Source organism: Ambystoma mexicanum, chromosome 6p (assembly GCF_040938575.1).
Source record: "Ambystoma mexicanum isolate Mex_15411 chromosome 6p, UKY_AmexF1_1, whole genome shotgun sequence".
Lineage (NCBI taxonomy): Eukaryota > Metazoa > Chordata > Amphibia > Caudata > Ambystomatidae > Ambystoma > Ambystoma mexicanum.
This window is the reverse complement of record NC_090935.1, coordinates 11,706,879-11,722,439: the sequence shown is the minus strand read 5'-3', so window position 1 is coordinate 11,722,439 and position 15,561 is coordinate 11,706,879. Positions and strand designations below refer to the sequence as shown.

The following is a 15,561-nucleotide window of genomic DNA, read 5'->3' as shown; positions in this document are numbered from 1 at the left end:
AGGCCCTGTCCCTCCGATGCATTTCCAGCATCACAGTCGCCCCACGCAGACTGAGGTTAGCGTGCCTAATCTCCCACGAGATAGACACCTCATCCAGACTGTCAACATACCTTCTGGAAAGGCCATCTGCATTATCGTGACTCTTCCCTGGTCTATGCTCTATGGTGAAGTCTAGCCCTTGCAGGTTAATGGACCACCTGAGCAGTTTCAGGTTCTCACCCTTCATCTGCATAAGCCACTTCAGGGGCTTATGATCTGTTTGGACCTTGAAGGTAGATCCTGTAAGGTAGGGCCTAAAACGCCTAAGGCTCCAAACTATGCTAAAACATTCCTTTTCAACAGTAGCCCACCTACGTTCTCTACCCTTGAGTTGTCTACTTATTAATATGATAGGATGTTCTCTCCCTTTGTCATCTAACTGGGACAAGACAGCTCCAATTCCGGTGTTGCAGGCGTCAGTTTGAACGATAAAAGGCTTGCTGTAATCAGGCGCACACAACACAGGTGCCCTACACAGACATTCTTTCAAGCCATCAAAGGCCCTCTGAAAGTTTTCAGTCCAATTAACCCTCCTAGGCTGTTTGGGTGAAGTCAGAGCTGTCAGGGGTGCAGCTATGGTTCCATAGTCTGCCATGAAATTGCAATAGTACCCAGTGAGGCCCAAAAAGGCTCTCACCTGGGTTTGAGTAGTGGGAGTCTCCCAGTCATGTACATCCTGTACTTTACTGGGGAGAGGTTGGTTTTGACCCCCCTCCTACCTCATGACCAAGATACGTGACTTTCCCCTGAACTATCTGGCACTTGGTGGCCTTGATAGTGAGGTTAGCCCTTTTCAAGGCCTGCAACACCTTATCCAGATGTGTCAACTGTGTCAACAGGTGGAACTGTAGATGGCAATGTTTTCTAAGTAGGCCACACAAAAGGCCTCCAGCCCACTGAGTGCATGATTGACCAATCTCTGGAAGGTGGCAGGGGCATCTTCAACCCAAAAGGCATGACCCTAAACTGGTAGAGTCCCTCAGGTGTTGAGAAGGCCGTCTTTTCCTTGGCATGGTCTGTCAGAGCTATTTTCCAATATCCTGAGATAAGGTCAAAGGTGCTCACAAATTTGGCAGCACCTATGGTGTCCACGAGCTCCTCAGCCCTGGGCAATGGGTGCAAATCCATTTTGGTGATGGCATTGACTCCTCGGTAGTCCACACAGAACCTCCAATCCTTGTTACCTGCCTGGGAACTTGTCTTGGGGGAAAAGGACCACTGGACTGGACCAGGGACTGGTTGAGGGTTCAATAACACCCGGATCCAACATCTTGTCGACCTCAGCCTGGATGTGGTTCTTAACGGTATCTGACATACGGTAGCCCCCGCTTTTGACAGGCGCACTGTCACCAGTGTCAATTTTGTGCCTACACCAAGGTGTAAGGCCTGGTGTCAGTGAGAACAGAGAGGCATACTGCCAGAGCATAGCCCTGCAGGCCTTCTGCTGCTCTGTCATCAGATCGGGAGAGCGATGTACTCCCTCCACTGAGCCATCCTGAGGGTTGCTATGCAGTAAATCAGGAAGGGGCTCACTCTCATCCTCGTCTTGCTCTGAAGCTAGCAAGAGACATGAGAGTTCTGCTCGTCTGTGGAAAGGCCTGAGCCTGTTAACATGGAATACCCGAGGGGCTACCCCAGGCACTTCCATGTCAACCAAATAATTGACTTCGCCCATCTTGGAGATGATCCTGAAAGGTCCAGTCCACTTGTCTGCCAATGCCCGAGGCTTGGTAGGCTCCATCACAAGGATTTCCTGTCCCGGAGTCCAATCCACTTGCGAGGCTTTAAGGTCATGCCAGTTCAGTTCCTGGCTGGCCTTGAGATTTGCTGTCGCCTGACCCATCATCTGTGTCATCCTCCGTCTGAGGCCTAAAACATTGTCCCCCACTTGCTTGGCGGGACCTGGAGGGGTGGCCTCCAAACCTTCTCTGATCAAGGCAAAGGGGCCCCCTCACGGGATGTCCAAAGAGTAACTCAAAGGGGCTGAAACCAACACCCTCTTGAGGTACCTCTCTGTAAGCAAACAGCAGGCATGGCAGGAGGAGATCCCATTTCCTCCATAGGGGCTCTTCCAAAGCACCTAGCATGTCCTTGAGAGTTTTATTAAATTCCTTAACCAGACCACTTGTCTGGAGATGGTAAGAGGTGGAGAACGTGTAGGTTACCCGCACTCTTTCCACATGGTTTTCATGTAACTAGACATGAAGTTGGACCCTCTATCAGAGACAACCTCCTTAGGGAATCCAACACGGGTAAAAATGCCCAGGAGAGCCCTGGCAACCACCTTGGCAGTAATAGTCCGAAGGGGTATAGCCTCAGGGTACCTGGTGGCATGATCAATCAAGACCAGGATGAACCGATGTCTACTTGAAGTGGGAGGGTCAAGGGGACCGACAATGTCGATGCTCACCCTCTCAAACGATGTACCAACCACTGGCAATGGCTACAGTGGGGCAATGACACTGCCTCCAGTCTTGCCAGACAACTAACAAGGTGGGCAGGTCCTGCAGTGGGACTCCACTTCTACTCCCATCCGAGTCCAGTAGAAATGGGCAGAGAGCTTCTTGAACAAGATGACCAGCTAAGGGCACCTCATGCGCCAACTGCAGCAGGAAGGGCCTGTAAACCTGGGGTACCACAAACCTCTTGAGGGCACCAAGTTCAGGCTTAGTGGGCTCACTAACAAGGAGCTCACCCTCTCAATAGATCCGGAATGTCCTAGGCACTTCTCCTTGTGCCTGGGACAGGGCCTGTTTCCTCAGACCCTCGAGAGAGTGGCACTCTCTCTGTCCCTTATAGAAGTCCGCCCGGGAAGTTCCCCCTTCAGCCAGCAGGCATTGAAGATCAGGGTGGTCCTCCAGGTTCAGAAACTCTCCCACAGGAGAGTCTTCTGTCTCTTCTCCCTCAGGAGTTGAGTTTGGGTTTTCCACTGGACCCAGCCCGTCCGGAGCATGGATCCCAAACGGGTGCTGTAGGAACAGCAGGAAGAGAAGGAGCCCCCCTCGCAGAGGTGGCCTTCTTGTTCTTCTGTCTTCTTGCCTTAGGCCTCGCCTTTGGCTCGTGTACCTGACTCACAGCCAGACCCTGTGTCACCTGTGACCTAGTGACTGCAGCAGCCGTCATGGGAAGACCATCCGAGATCAACCCCAACTCTACTAGATCATTACCTAACAGAATGTTAGCAGGGACATTGTCCTGAACCAGGACAGGAAGCTTTGCTGTCTTATCTCCAATCATGAGTGTGACTAAGGCTATAGGCGATAATTTGGGAGGCCCACCAGCTAACCTGGTGGTTCTCAGTGGAGCACATACATAGTCCTCTGGCTTGAGCAGGGTCCTGTCCACCACTGTCATGCTCGCCCCAGTGTCTCTCAAACCAGTAGAAGGCTGGCCATTCAAGAGGACACTTCTCAAATTTCTACGGGTGTTCTGTGGGATAGTCACCTGTACTTCTGTGTATTGGTCCCAGGCCCCAAGGGACACTAAGGAAATCTCTACTGGAGCACCAAATGTGATCCCTGTAGAGGAGGGGAGGACAGTGGCCTCCACCTCAGACATGGGGTAAGGGTAGGTCAGGCTGACAGCCTGTACTCCAAGTGCCTTACCTTTACACTTGGAGTCACCCTTCTTGTGATCCAGAGCCCCACATTCCCAACAGGTGCCAGAAATGCGGGGTACGGTACTGGAACCACTGGGAGCCTGCTTTGCAGCAGGTGGACCACTACTCTTATTCCCACCCACAACAGACTTATCCACTAGGTTTTGGGGTCTTCGGAGAGGAAGGTTTTGGTTTACCCGACTGACTGCTTTTGGGACTCCTCAGCTTTCTGAGAGGCCCCCTTTTCTTTGTCCTTGTCCTTCCCACTGGAGTCCTTAGGGGACACCCAGTGGGAGACCCACTTGTCAGCCAACCTAGCCAGCTTAAAGGGATCCAAAATGTTCTGTCAGCAACAAACTGACGCAGCTCCGGTGAACAGGCTTCAGAAAAATGCTCAAAAAACAACAGGTGGGACAATTCAACAAAGGTTTTTGCCTTGTATCCATCAATCCACCCCATCATGTTCATGTGCGCAGCACTCACCCAGTCGACCCAAGACACATTCTCTCTTTTCTTGAAATCCCTGAACCTTTTAAGGCATTGGGTAGGTGTCTTGCCAAACTTGGCAATCAAAGCAGACTTCATGCTCTCATACTCACCCCTGTCTTCCACATTCAGTTACAGAATACAGTCATATCCAGTTTGAGGCACTCTGCTTAACAAACACTTATCCCAATCTCTTTTGTGAACATCATGAATTGCACAAGCAATTTCAAAAGCTTTAATCCACTGGAGGATATCAGAACCCTCCACAAACCCTCCACAAACACACCAACCAAATCTTTCATAAACTTGGTGGCTGGGGACCTGACACTCTTAACCGGTTTAGAGGAAGTCTTCACTCTAGCCTTCTCTAGCTGGATTATTTGGTGCTCAGTGTCCCTATCTTTGAGTATCACTTGCTGTGCCAACTCCTCTTTCTTCAACTCAGCTTCTGTTGCCAACTTTTTGTATTGAAAGGCTAACTGTTCCCGTTGTAGCTCCAATTTTAAAAGTTCAATCTTCAGGGCTTCCCCCTGAAGAGCAATGCTGGGGTTTGGAACAGAGGCAGCAGGAATGGTGGCATTCCCAGAATCAGATTCAGCAGAAACCCCAGGAGCAGAGTCCTCATTGGTTGCATTCCCCCCCTCATCAAGAGTTTCACCATCGGTCTGGTAGTCCACCAGGGCAGCTATCAGCTCAGCCCTAGACTTATCCACAAAGTCTAACTCTCCGGCTTCACAAGCACTCTGGAGAGCCTCTAAGCTCATCCTAGTCAATTTACCATTTGCAATAGACTCCATTGCTTGTAATGCAGTTATCTTTTACACAACTAAACCTTAATTTAATAATGTGCAGATATTTTGTAAGTGGCATGGTTATACACTGATTCTTAAAACCATAAACATCCCACCGCTGCCACCAGTGTAACGACTGGAGAGGGGTGTCTGTATTTCTGCTCGCTATATGGCAGAGGAGAGGCAAAGTGTACAAAGAGTACAAAGTGAGTTATTGTGATAGTGTACATAACCTTGAATATTAATTATATAAAGACTGTGTTTTAACTAATACAGTGAGTGGACATTCCTTTGTGGGGGATTGGGGGCTACACTGTTGTTAGGCAGAATCCTATGCAGTTCCCTTATGGAGCACTACAGAAGATTAAGACTACAGGTATATGCAATAAATCCCCTTTGGTATCAGTCTGTACCACACAGATTTAGTTGGTAGCTGTGGCTGAGCAGTCAAACTTATTTCAAGAGGGAAATGAGCAGTATTCAGGGTTTACACAATAGGACTACCATACTATGGAACAAAGAAACACTGACCAAAGCTTTGTATCAAAAAGAATATATATATTTTTTTTACACACTCTTAAATCAGCACACAAATCACTATTATTAAAGCAAGTTAAAACAGTCAGGCAAAGTATACACAACTCCCTATTTAAATTGTAGACAAGTTTGAGCAAGAGTGACAACTGAGCAAAACGTCACAGTGTACAACCAAGCAGAAATGGCACTCTAACAATTTCTTCAGAGGGAGGGAAAGGTCAAGTTATACAGGGTTAGACTCCTAAACACACCAGCAACACTTCCCAATTGGATTGTGAACAAGTTAGGCAAGGCAGTACTTTAGCATAAGCAATACTTAGGTGAAAACCGAGCAAAATGGCACTTCAACAATATATAAAGGGGAAGGAAAGGTGGTTATAAGAGTTTAGGTGCGCCGACACATTTTTTTATGAAAAGCAATCTAGAGAAAGCAGTTGTAACTGAAATAGCCAGAGTCAATAGGTGTGTGCCAGAGTCAATGGTACAGGGCAATGTGCCCAGGAACAAACGATTCTTGTAGCTGCAGTCAAGTCTTTGTTTAACGATTGAAAAGGCAGTTGCAGAAGGTAAAAAGACAATGTTAGACGAAAGGGACGGCCAGTCCAGAAGGTAAGTAAAGGATTTAAAGCACCTTTAGCAGAACCCAGCGAAACGGAGGCCTGGCAGTTCCGGCAGTTTGGGAGATCCAGCAGAGGAAGAGAGGCTCTTGTCGTGGAGGAAGTTTCGAGTCACTGCACTGCCCAGGGAAGAAGCCGGCCGCGGTGATGCCAAAACGAAATAAAAGGTACGCTCCTTTAAATCACGCTCGTGGTGGACGGGTGCCTGGCTATCCGGTCTGCAAGTGTTTGGCACTGGCCATTCAACCAAGGCAGGTCCTGGAAGGCGATTGGCGAACTGGTTGGCCCCACCAGCTCAAGGGAAGAAGACTCTTGCAGGTGAAGATCTTCTCGGGTCGTTGGAGAAAAGTGGTGAGGATCTGCAGCAGGGCTTCACCGGTGGCTCAGTCGTTGCAGATGTCTTTCAGCTTCTCTCCTCTTCAGGTTTCTCAGGTCCAGTGGCAACGTCTTGTCCTGCAGTCCTCAGAGCCCTGCTTTTATGCAGAAAACCCCCCATTCATACAGCCTAGCTGTCACTCACACAGTGGTGTGGCTATGCCGGCGGGATAACCCCCCAGCCTATCAGGACAGAGTGCAACTTGGGTTGCTTACGCAACCCTGTCCAGGGTGCCTATTCCCCCTCCCACACATCCTTTCTACCCCAGAAAGGAGGGCTTCTGTGTAGAAATCCGCCAAGAGGACAAACAAAGGATCCCAGACCTGGGTTAGGATTACAGAGGAAGACATGAGAAAGAGATTTTAACAGAGATATGGCAAAAATACCCAACCAGAGAATAAATAATAATTAAATAAACCGACGGTATGTTTGAGGCTACTATTTAAAAAGATAGCCTCGAACAATGGGAAAATTCCATAGGAAACTATTCGCGGTTAAACGAAAAGTGGTAGAACCACTGCCACCAGCCATACTCTGATAAAAGGGGGACAAGAATTGTCCCCTACAAAACAGACACAGGGGAAACATTATTAACCCCTCCAGTACTTCCATATAAGATGGTTTGTACCGGTTCTGTTCCATAGATTTGACTAGTAAAGTCAATGGTAACTTTACATGCCCTGGGAGACAGTAGGCAGTCCCAGGGTATGGAGTCTATGTTTGGGGGTCACTATGACACCCCTGTGTTACTGCACTGAGGGTGCTCTGTAACACACAGAAATAAGATGATACCTATGAGGGTGAGAAAAACCCCATAGACCATAAGCACAAAAAATAGCCTAAAACACACATCAGCAATATCTAAGAGTGGGAAAAAGAGTCTCACTCTTAGCAGGAGAAAAAAAAACCTTCAAATCCTGCAAAGCTGCTGGGGGACTCTATAGGTAAGGGAAATTAGCCTTTAAAGAGAATTCTCCCTAACTCCCTAACACTCGCCCCCTCCACACCAGACTAAGGGACATGGGGATCTAATCCCCTCCTGGATGAGTCTCTTACCTCTAGTTAGTTAAAAACACCCTAGAGAGACCATCAGCATTTTGGTGGTGACATCCTGATCTATGCTCAAAGGTTTTCCTTTGTAAGCTAAATGACCCACAAACCCTGTCTGGCACATCTTTCCTATTTAAGGTATAAGGGAGCTGATCTAACAGTCCCCTGGAAGTTGCAACAACTTCTGAACCCAAGATAGGTTTTCTCATGGGGTCCTTAAGAAGGATTCCCTTAGATCTAGAAGGGCCTCCATGGTTCCTCACCACCTCTCTTTCAAGAGAATGTTGGGTCTCAGGCATCCGGGTTGGAGGGTCAGAGGTCAAGCCAAGTACAGGCTTCCTCTTCTTCTGAGATCTGGTTCTACCTGGTGGAGGAGTTTCTTTCCTAACACTAGTTTTTTCTTTGGAGTCTTCAGTAGAAGAGTCCACAGTCTTAAGGTTTTTAGCCTTGGGCCTATAGTTCCTGGATTTCCACCAGCTTTGAGAATTACTAGTTCTCACAGGCCTAGAGCGGGGTCCAATCTGTCTATCCACCTCTTCCTCAGACATGGGGGGGGGCTCAAAGACTCTACAATTGGATGGACATTGATGGAGCCTGGTTGGGGCTCCCATTTCCCTACTATCCTAGCCTCAGATTTGCCTGGGTTAGAGGTCAACTTACTAACACCAGGGCTTGCAGAGGGGTTCTCTGTAGAGGTTGCCACAGGTTCATAGTGGTCTTTTAAGGTTGCCTCTCTAGCCAATTTGGTTTGGTTCTGTTTTCTCTCACTGGGAGGCCTGGGGCTACTGGATACTACTCCTAGAGTTTTTACATCATTCCCCAACAGGACTCTCCCAGGCACCTCAGTCTGAACACTGACAGGAATCCTCACTGTCATGTTATTACACTGAACGAGGGCTGGTAGAATAGGAACCATCTGGACAGGAACTCCAGCAAATTTTGTGGGGCCTTTGGGTGCCTTAGCAACATCCTCAGGCTTGAAAAAGCTTTCGTCCACTACTGTTCTGCTGGCCCAGTGTCTCTCCTGGCAGGAGTATCCTGGCCATTGACAAGAACACTGTCCATGTAGTACACTTTAGAGTTTTCAGGAAGGCAGTCATACACACCCCTATTCTGTTTGCGAACCAGACCCATGGACTCTAAGGATACAGTTGCTTGAAGACCCAAGGGTGCTTCAGCAAACAATTCATAATGGGCACTAGCCATTTGTACTTCCTCCTCAGGAGCGAAGGCTAAGGAGACTGTGCTGATCCCTGCAGGTTTACCCTTGCACCTCGGATCACCCTTTATATGGTCAGTAGACCCACAAATATAGCATTTTCCAAATGCTCTCAGGAATGGGGGTTTCTGCTGACCTACCTCTGGTTGGGCCCCAGAGGGTTCACTAGCCCTATTTGGTTTCCCAGGTGGCTTACCCTGGCTATTATGTTGTTTATGGCCCTCTTTGGTATGGGAGGTATTAGAATTCTCTGGGTTCTCTTTTGGTGGCTGCTTCCCCTCATCCTTCTTCTGACTTGCCCCAGATTCCTTATGAGTTGCCCTGTTGGCAACCCACAAGTCAGCAGCCTTGCCTAACTTCCTAGGATCCATTTCCTAAAAAATCAGCCAAGTGCTGTCTGAGCTGAGGAGAGCAGGCATCATAAATAGACTCCAAAATAACAAGATTTCTCATTCCCTCATAAGTGTTAACTCTGTAACCCTTAATCCATCCCTCTAAGTTCTTCAAACATTCACTCACCCAGGTAGCCCAAGGGGTACCATCATGCTTTTTGAGGGTCCTAAACCTCTTAAGGTACTGACCTAGTTTCAGGGTGTTTTGAATGTAGTTCCCTGTTCTTCCGAGGTTGTCAAGGAGTATATTCTGCCCTTAGGTATTTTCGCATTGGGCATCAGATCGATCGGGCAATCGTAGGGCCTATGAGGGGGTAATGTAGCTGCACAACCCTTATCAGAGACGTCCTGGTATTCATGATATTCTACAGGAATCCCGGAAACCAAGGAGCCCACTATGTGCTGATGAATATCAACGTCCATGGAAGGGGTATCATCCAATGCGATTCGGGCCACTGCGCCTAACAGTTGGGAGGAGAATCAGTCCCTGACATGAGTGAGACATGTGGTCTGACAGAACGTTGATTCGAAAAACAGCTTGCCAGAAGCCCAGTCTATCACAGGGTTGTGAAGCCGTAGCCAAGGTATTCCAAGGATAAGGCCAAATTGTGGTGTTGCTATCAGGTCGAAAGTGATTGTTTCCCTGTGAGTTTCCTGGAGTGTCAAGAATAAGGGAGCTGTCTGCTGTCGGATAGGGCCGAGATGAAGGCCGTGCCATCCACTGCTTACACTGGCTCGGGTTGTGTCTTAGTTTGCAAAGGCAGGTTCAAGGATAGGGCTAAGACATTGTCAATGTAGTTCCCCGTGGCACCAGAATCAATAACGATATGCACTACGTGAGTTACTTCGGAGGAGTAGGACAGGTCAGCCTGAACCATTATGGGTTTGGTTGTTGGGTGTTCAAGCATGGTCAATCTGAGGGCTTGATCACAGCTCGCCTGTGCCCCCATGGTTAAGGGCGAGCCTTCTGAAAACCTGAGGGCTTGAGTCGGGGGCATTGTGGGCATACCTTGATGTAGTGGCCATTAAGGCCACAGTAAAAGCAGGCATTTGCTGTCCTTCTACGCTCCCTCTCTGTGGGCGTAATTGGGCTGCGAACCCCCCCGATTTGCATGGGTTCTCCTTGAGATTCAGATACAACCGATCGGCCCGAGGAAAACCCTGCCTCTGATTTCCTTTCAGCCCGCCTAGCATCTACTTGGAGGGCCAGATCAACAAGCTCTTGGTATTGAGCTGGCAGTGAGGGTACTGCTGCCAGAGCGTCTTTCATTGCATCACTCAAGCCTTTATAGAAAACAACTGCCATCTTATTTTCGGGCCAAGCGGTCTCTACGGCCAATTGGTTGTATCGAGTGATGTAATCAATGAGAATGTTTTTCCTTGAGTTAGGTTTCGTAATTCAAGATCCCGTGATTGTGCTTTATGTCTGGTATCGAATACTTTGGTCATCTCTGACATTAGTAGATTGAAATCATACAATGCCGGACTGTCACCTTCTAACAGAAGGTGACAGCCCAATGTGACAGAGTAAAATCTGCTTTGGTAGTCGAATCAGGGAAGGCCTGGGGTTTGCATAAGAAGTGTAATTTGCACTGATTGAGAAAGGTACGAAACTCTCCCTGGAATTTCTCAGGGGCAGCCAAAGAGAATGGCGTGGGGACAATGGCCTGGGCTGTTATGGTTGGGGGGTTTTGAGGGTTCCTTGGTGCAGGAGCGGGATCCCCAAATTCGGGGTCAGCGGGTAGGGCAGCGGGTAGGGCATGGCGTTTGCTCTGAATTGTATCAAGGCATTGGTGAATCGCTGCTGTAGCGGCGGCCATGTCAGAGCGCAACACGGAAATGGCTTGGACTAAAGCAGTCACCGGGTCCACAGCGGAGGGATCCATGTTCCGAGCGATAGAAGGCTTCTCAGTCTGTCAAGACTTGAAGATCACGAGGAACAAGAATACCTCCGTCCCTAAGCAACCAACAGCGAGACAGTAAACACTTGCTGTTCGAGGATTAGGGCCACAGGTGGTAGGAGCAGGATACCCAGGTGGTCCGGATGGCTGCTGTAAGGAAAAAAGGGCAGGTAAGGAAAAGAACAGGCAGGGCAATGCAAGGTAGAATATCAATAGAAAGAAAGTCACCTACCAGGGACCAGTAGATGAAATGCAGGAAATGGTGGGGTAATACCTGTTCCCTGAGCATAGGCCAGGTGTCCAACATAGCAATGCTGATGGGTTGTCCGGAATGTTTAACCGACCTGAACAAAAAACTCATCCAGGGGTGGATTAGTTCCCCCTGTCCTTAGTCTGGGAGAGGCGAGTGTTAGGAAAGATTTCACATTTGAATGTAATTTTCCCTCCATGTGTCATCCCCCATACTTTTTGCTGCTGTTTCACACCCTGATCTAACCTTTGCCAGAGAAGCGCAGCCCTCAGCCGCACTCCTCTGGGCTTTCGCTCTATTCTTATGGGGAAACTGACATGCCCTTAAGACAGTCAGTCCTGGGAGACTCTGTTTCCCTTAGTCCTTTCCTCATGTTGCAGCTTTTGTGCAACATGTAACAAGAGTGCAATGTAACTTACTTTACTGCACCCTTGGGTCTCTAGTCATTCCAAAGGCCCTAGAAACTCTTGCTGGACTTATTATGAACTGTGCAGGTGTGTCACAGATAGGTTTCTTTTGAACCCTTTCTTTGCCATGTTACAGCGTTTGGCACGAATAGGTGGCCTGACTCCAAAATGGTCATACCACGCGGTTCTTTGTCCTGTCCTTTGGCCACCGTGCCCCTTCACCTTCCCCAGGTCGAGCCGACCCGGGTCAGTCCTTATTTGGTTATGCACTTTCGCACGAAACCCAAAGCTTTCGCGGGCTTCTGCATTTCTTGTGTGTGTGCCTCCAGTATGTGGGCTGGGATGTCTGTTCCCAATACACATCCTGGGTGCCAGAGAGTCTGGAGTGTCCTGAATGCCTGGGACCACCGTGGTCCGTGATTGGTCCACATATGGAGTGAGTGTTTGTGAGCAGATCTCCCATTGGGTCCTCTCCGTTTTGGCGCGAAGGGAACTTTGGATAAGAGGAGGCCGAAAACGCCACTACCATGTCGATCTCCTGAGTTCACATGAACAAAGGATAAGGTGCCAAGTATCCTGCAACAAGAAGCCGAGTCGAGGACCCGCTGGGGACCCGCTGGAAGGTTTGGCACCCTGAGCCCGCTGTCGTCCTGCGAGACCCCTCTGCATCTGATCGTCCTAGAAGGTCTGCGAAGGCGCTTCGAACCATTGGAATAGCGGGACCAACTATTCTCGGCACCTTCATCAAACCCTGCAAGTAAGCCTCTTCGGAAGTGTCCCTGGGCCAACCAGTGGGCTGACCAGCTTACGCAGGACGTTTGCTCTGTCACCGCCGCCGTTTCGAGGAAGCCCTCGAAACTTGGTATCCTGCTTGCTCTGTGTTCCTGGCACCCTCGCACCGAATTTCGTACACTTGACATTCCCAGGTCTGAAGTGAGACGAGTGTGCCCGGACTGGAGTAAAGGCGGTTACTATGTTGCCTTGCTGCAGCAACGACCTGTGCAAGTTCGCTGCACTTGTGACCCCCTTGACCCTGAATCCTGCTACCGCGGAGACTACACAGTATCGAGACATCCTGATTGTCGCATCTGAACCTGCCAGCAAAGTGAACAGAACTGGCGAAGTCTGGGTCTTCCTACGTCGGGGACCGGTGAGTAGTCCATACCCCAACCGGTGGCCCCTAGCGCAGGAACCCATTTCTTTTTTACCGCTGTCACGATATAGCAGCTCCATCACGCACTCTCACCCAGCCTCTGCCCGCAAGCGGAGGTCTTGCTTGAGTAGTGGGGACTTGTTCTTCATCAACTCATCCACCTTCCTGAACGGTCAGAGACCCTTGAAGAGACCCTATTTTGTCAATTGGCACAAGCGCGTGCAGGTACTATTGAGCATAAGGCTCCTCTCTTCGTAGGGCTTGGACTGCCTCTTAGGTGTGTGGAACTGGGTCTAACGATTACTTGCACTGCCTGTTTTCCTCCCCATCTAGGTGGTCCACATATTTCGTGCTTTTAACTCCTTAGACCCCTCGGTCTTGTATATATATTGTATTGATTGTGATGTGTTGGTTTACTGCAGTATTATTGTGATTCTTTGCTATGGTCGATGTTACAAAGGCCTTGTAATAAATGTGTCTATATTTTAAATATAGCACCTGTCTGGAGTCATTTGTTAGTGTCCTTGCTTTGTGTGCTCATTGACGTCTTTAAGTCACCCTCACCCCTCTTGAGACTTAGTCTTGACCGCCGCCATCGCTACCCTGATTGGTCTGGCTTGTCCAGAGGTTACCCTGTTCCAAGAAAATAGGCTGGCCTTCTGAACCTCTGCCCCTCCAGGTCAGAGTTCAGAAATCTATCTTAACACTTCCCTCTTATAAATTTTGCTTCCTCTGTTGACAATATCCAAGTACTCCTGGCAACGTTAAATCGTGAACTGTCTGACTGTGTGATCCTCGACAACAGGAACCCTGTTCCACTTGACACTGGCGCAGGCCTATTGACTTTTATCTTCTTGTCAGAAAGCGTTCTCTGATTCTGTCTGCCTTGACAAAAGTATTGCCTATGATTTTTGTCCCCAACTCTCTTGTGTTAACTCAGGTGCTAAGTGTGTTTTAACTCCGGTAACATTTCTTCCCGCGGGTACGCGTTTCTTTAGTAAGACCGAACTGTCATTACTGTCAAAAAGTTATCGCATATGTATTCCCGGTAACGCCTTTGTTTCATAACACCGGTCTGTCAAATCCTAAGGTTTTTACCTTGATTTGCTCTGTACTAAGAGAATTGGTTGTGTGTAGTGTATTTTACGTGTGGTTTTAATTTAATAGAAGTGAAGTGTTTTGTGAACAGATGGTCTAGAAATAAATGTACTTTTACTTTTCAACCTGAAACCTTGAGTCAGTGTTTGCTTGAGTCACAGTAATTGTAGTCCCTTTGTATAATCTCTGCTACTGCTCATATACTCTTGAGATAAGTCTGGCTGCTCCGCTACTGCTACCACTGTAATAGTGTAGTACAGGCTTGTACCAAAGGTGAACCTGTATTACCACTTGTAGTCTTAATTGTGTGTAGTGGTGCCTAAGGGCACTGCACAGGATTCTGCCTAACTGGTTTAGCCACGACTCATCCTTGTACTCCTGCAGAGCAGAAGTCATTTTGCAACACTTTTCATGGGTTTCCCTGACGGTTCATGGTCATTAGCTGAGGCATGTACAGGACTGATCATTTAAGGCACAGAGAAGCCTATTGCTGGAGCCATGTCGCTTAGCTGTGGGGGCTAAGTAGGTGGTTTTGCCACTACTCATCCTTGTACTCATGCAGAGCAGAAGCCATGTTGTCACACTTTACTTGGTTTCCCTGACATTTCATAGTCATTAGCAGAGGCATGTACAGGACTGATCACAATCTAGCACAGCACCCCCCTCCCATCCATCCATAGGGATTCTTCCCAGTTCATATTCATTAGTGTCTTAGCTGCCCCCCTTCACAGCGCTGGATGCCTGTTCAGTCCCAGGACCAGGTGACAAACCTTCTGCATGGCTGAGGATGGAGGCGTCCAAGATCACACGAATGTCTGCAGTGTTCGTTTTTGCGAAACTGAGATTTTGCAAATTAGCCCTGTTCAAAGCAGGGTGTCCCCTAAAGTAGATTCATGCACACCCAGTAGTGCAGGCCACAGTGGCCACTGTGTTCATGTGTACATGCTTGGAAGTGTGATGGTTCTTGGAGCTCTGCATGGCATTGCCCACCCACCATTTCTCCATCTGTAGCCAGTGCAGAGGCTGCGCTCCCACGTGTGGTGCAGAATGTGTTCATTGATGTGGCATTTTGCCTGGCACAGCACAGACCAAGCAGGCAGTGGTGTGGGCTCTCTGGCCTGACCTCAAATGCTAAAGCGAGCTGTGCCACAATGTCTTTGCTGCATTCAGTCAAGAGACTTATGCAACATTCTCCTCTTACAGGTGGTGCTTACATGACACACACACTCCATGTAGCACTAGTGACACCGCCTGCCCACTTCCACTAAATGCCAAAGATGTGTACATGCCTCACACCTAGCGCTAAACACAGGTGTGTCAAATCTAGCGCTTTGTGCGAAGGTATTTTACTGGTGTGTATCCAATGGGCTCTCTCACAAAGTATTCCTGGAGCAGCCCCTGAGACTCAGGACACACAGATAATCTGTGTTTCGTGCCCCTCCCTGACCGCCAAGCATCCGTACCTTCCCCGGAAGTTGGCAGGAAGACTAGGGGCCACATCTGGAGTGAACAAGCCTCTGGTAGGGTGTGCTTTAAATATAGCGCCTAGTGTGCAAACTGCGAGCTTGTGAGGCACAGAAAATAAAGCCTGTCTCAAACAAAATGTCCAAGGGCGTAGCTTGGCTTTCTGTGCAGTTCAGATAAACA

At 48.7% G+C, this 15,561-nt stretch overlaps 1 protein-coding gene across 4 annotated transcripts in view; it reads left to right on the top strand.

The window, feature by feature from the left end:
- The window catches only part of LOC138511134 (NACHT, LRR and PYD domains-containing protein 3-like), a 703,807-nt gene that overhangs the window by 134,622 nt on the left and 553,624 nt on the right, over positions 1–15,561 (top strand). The gene's annotated exons all lie outside the window — the stretch shown is intronic.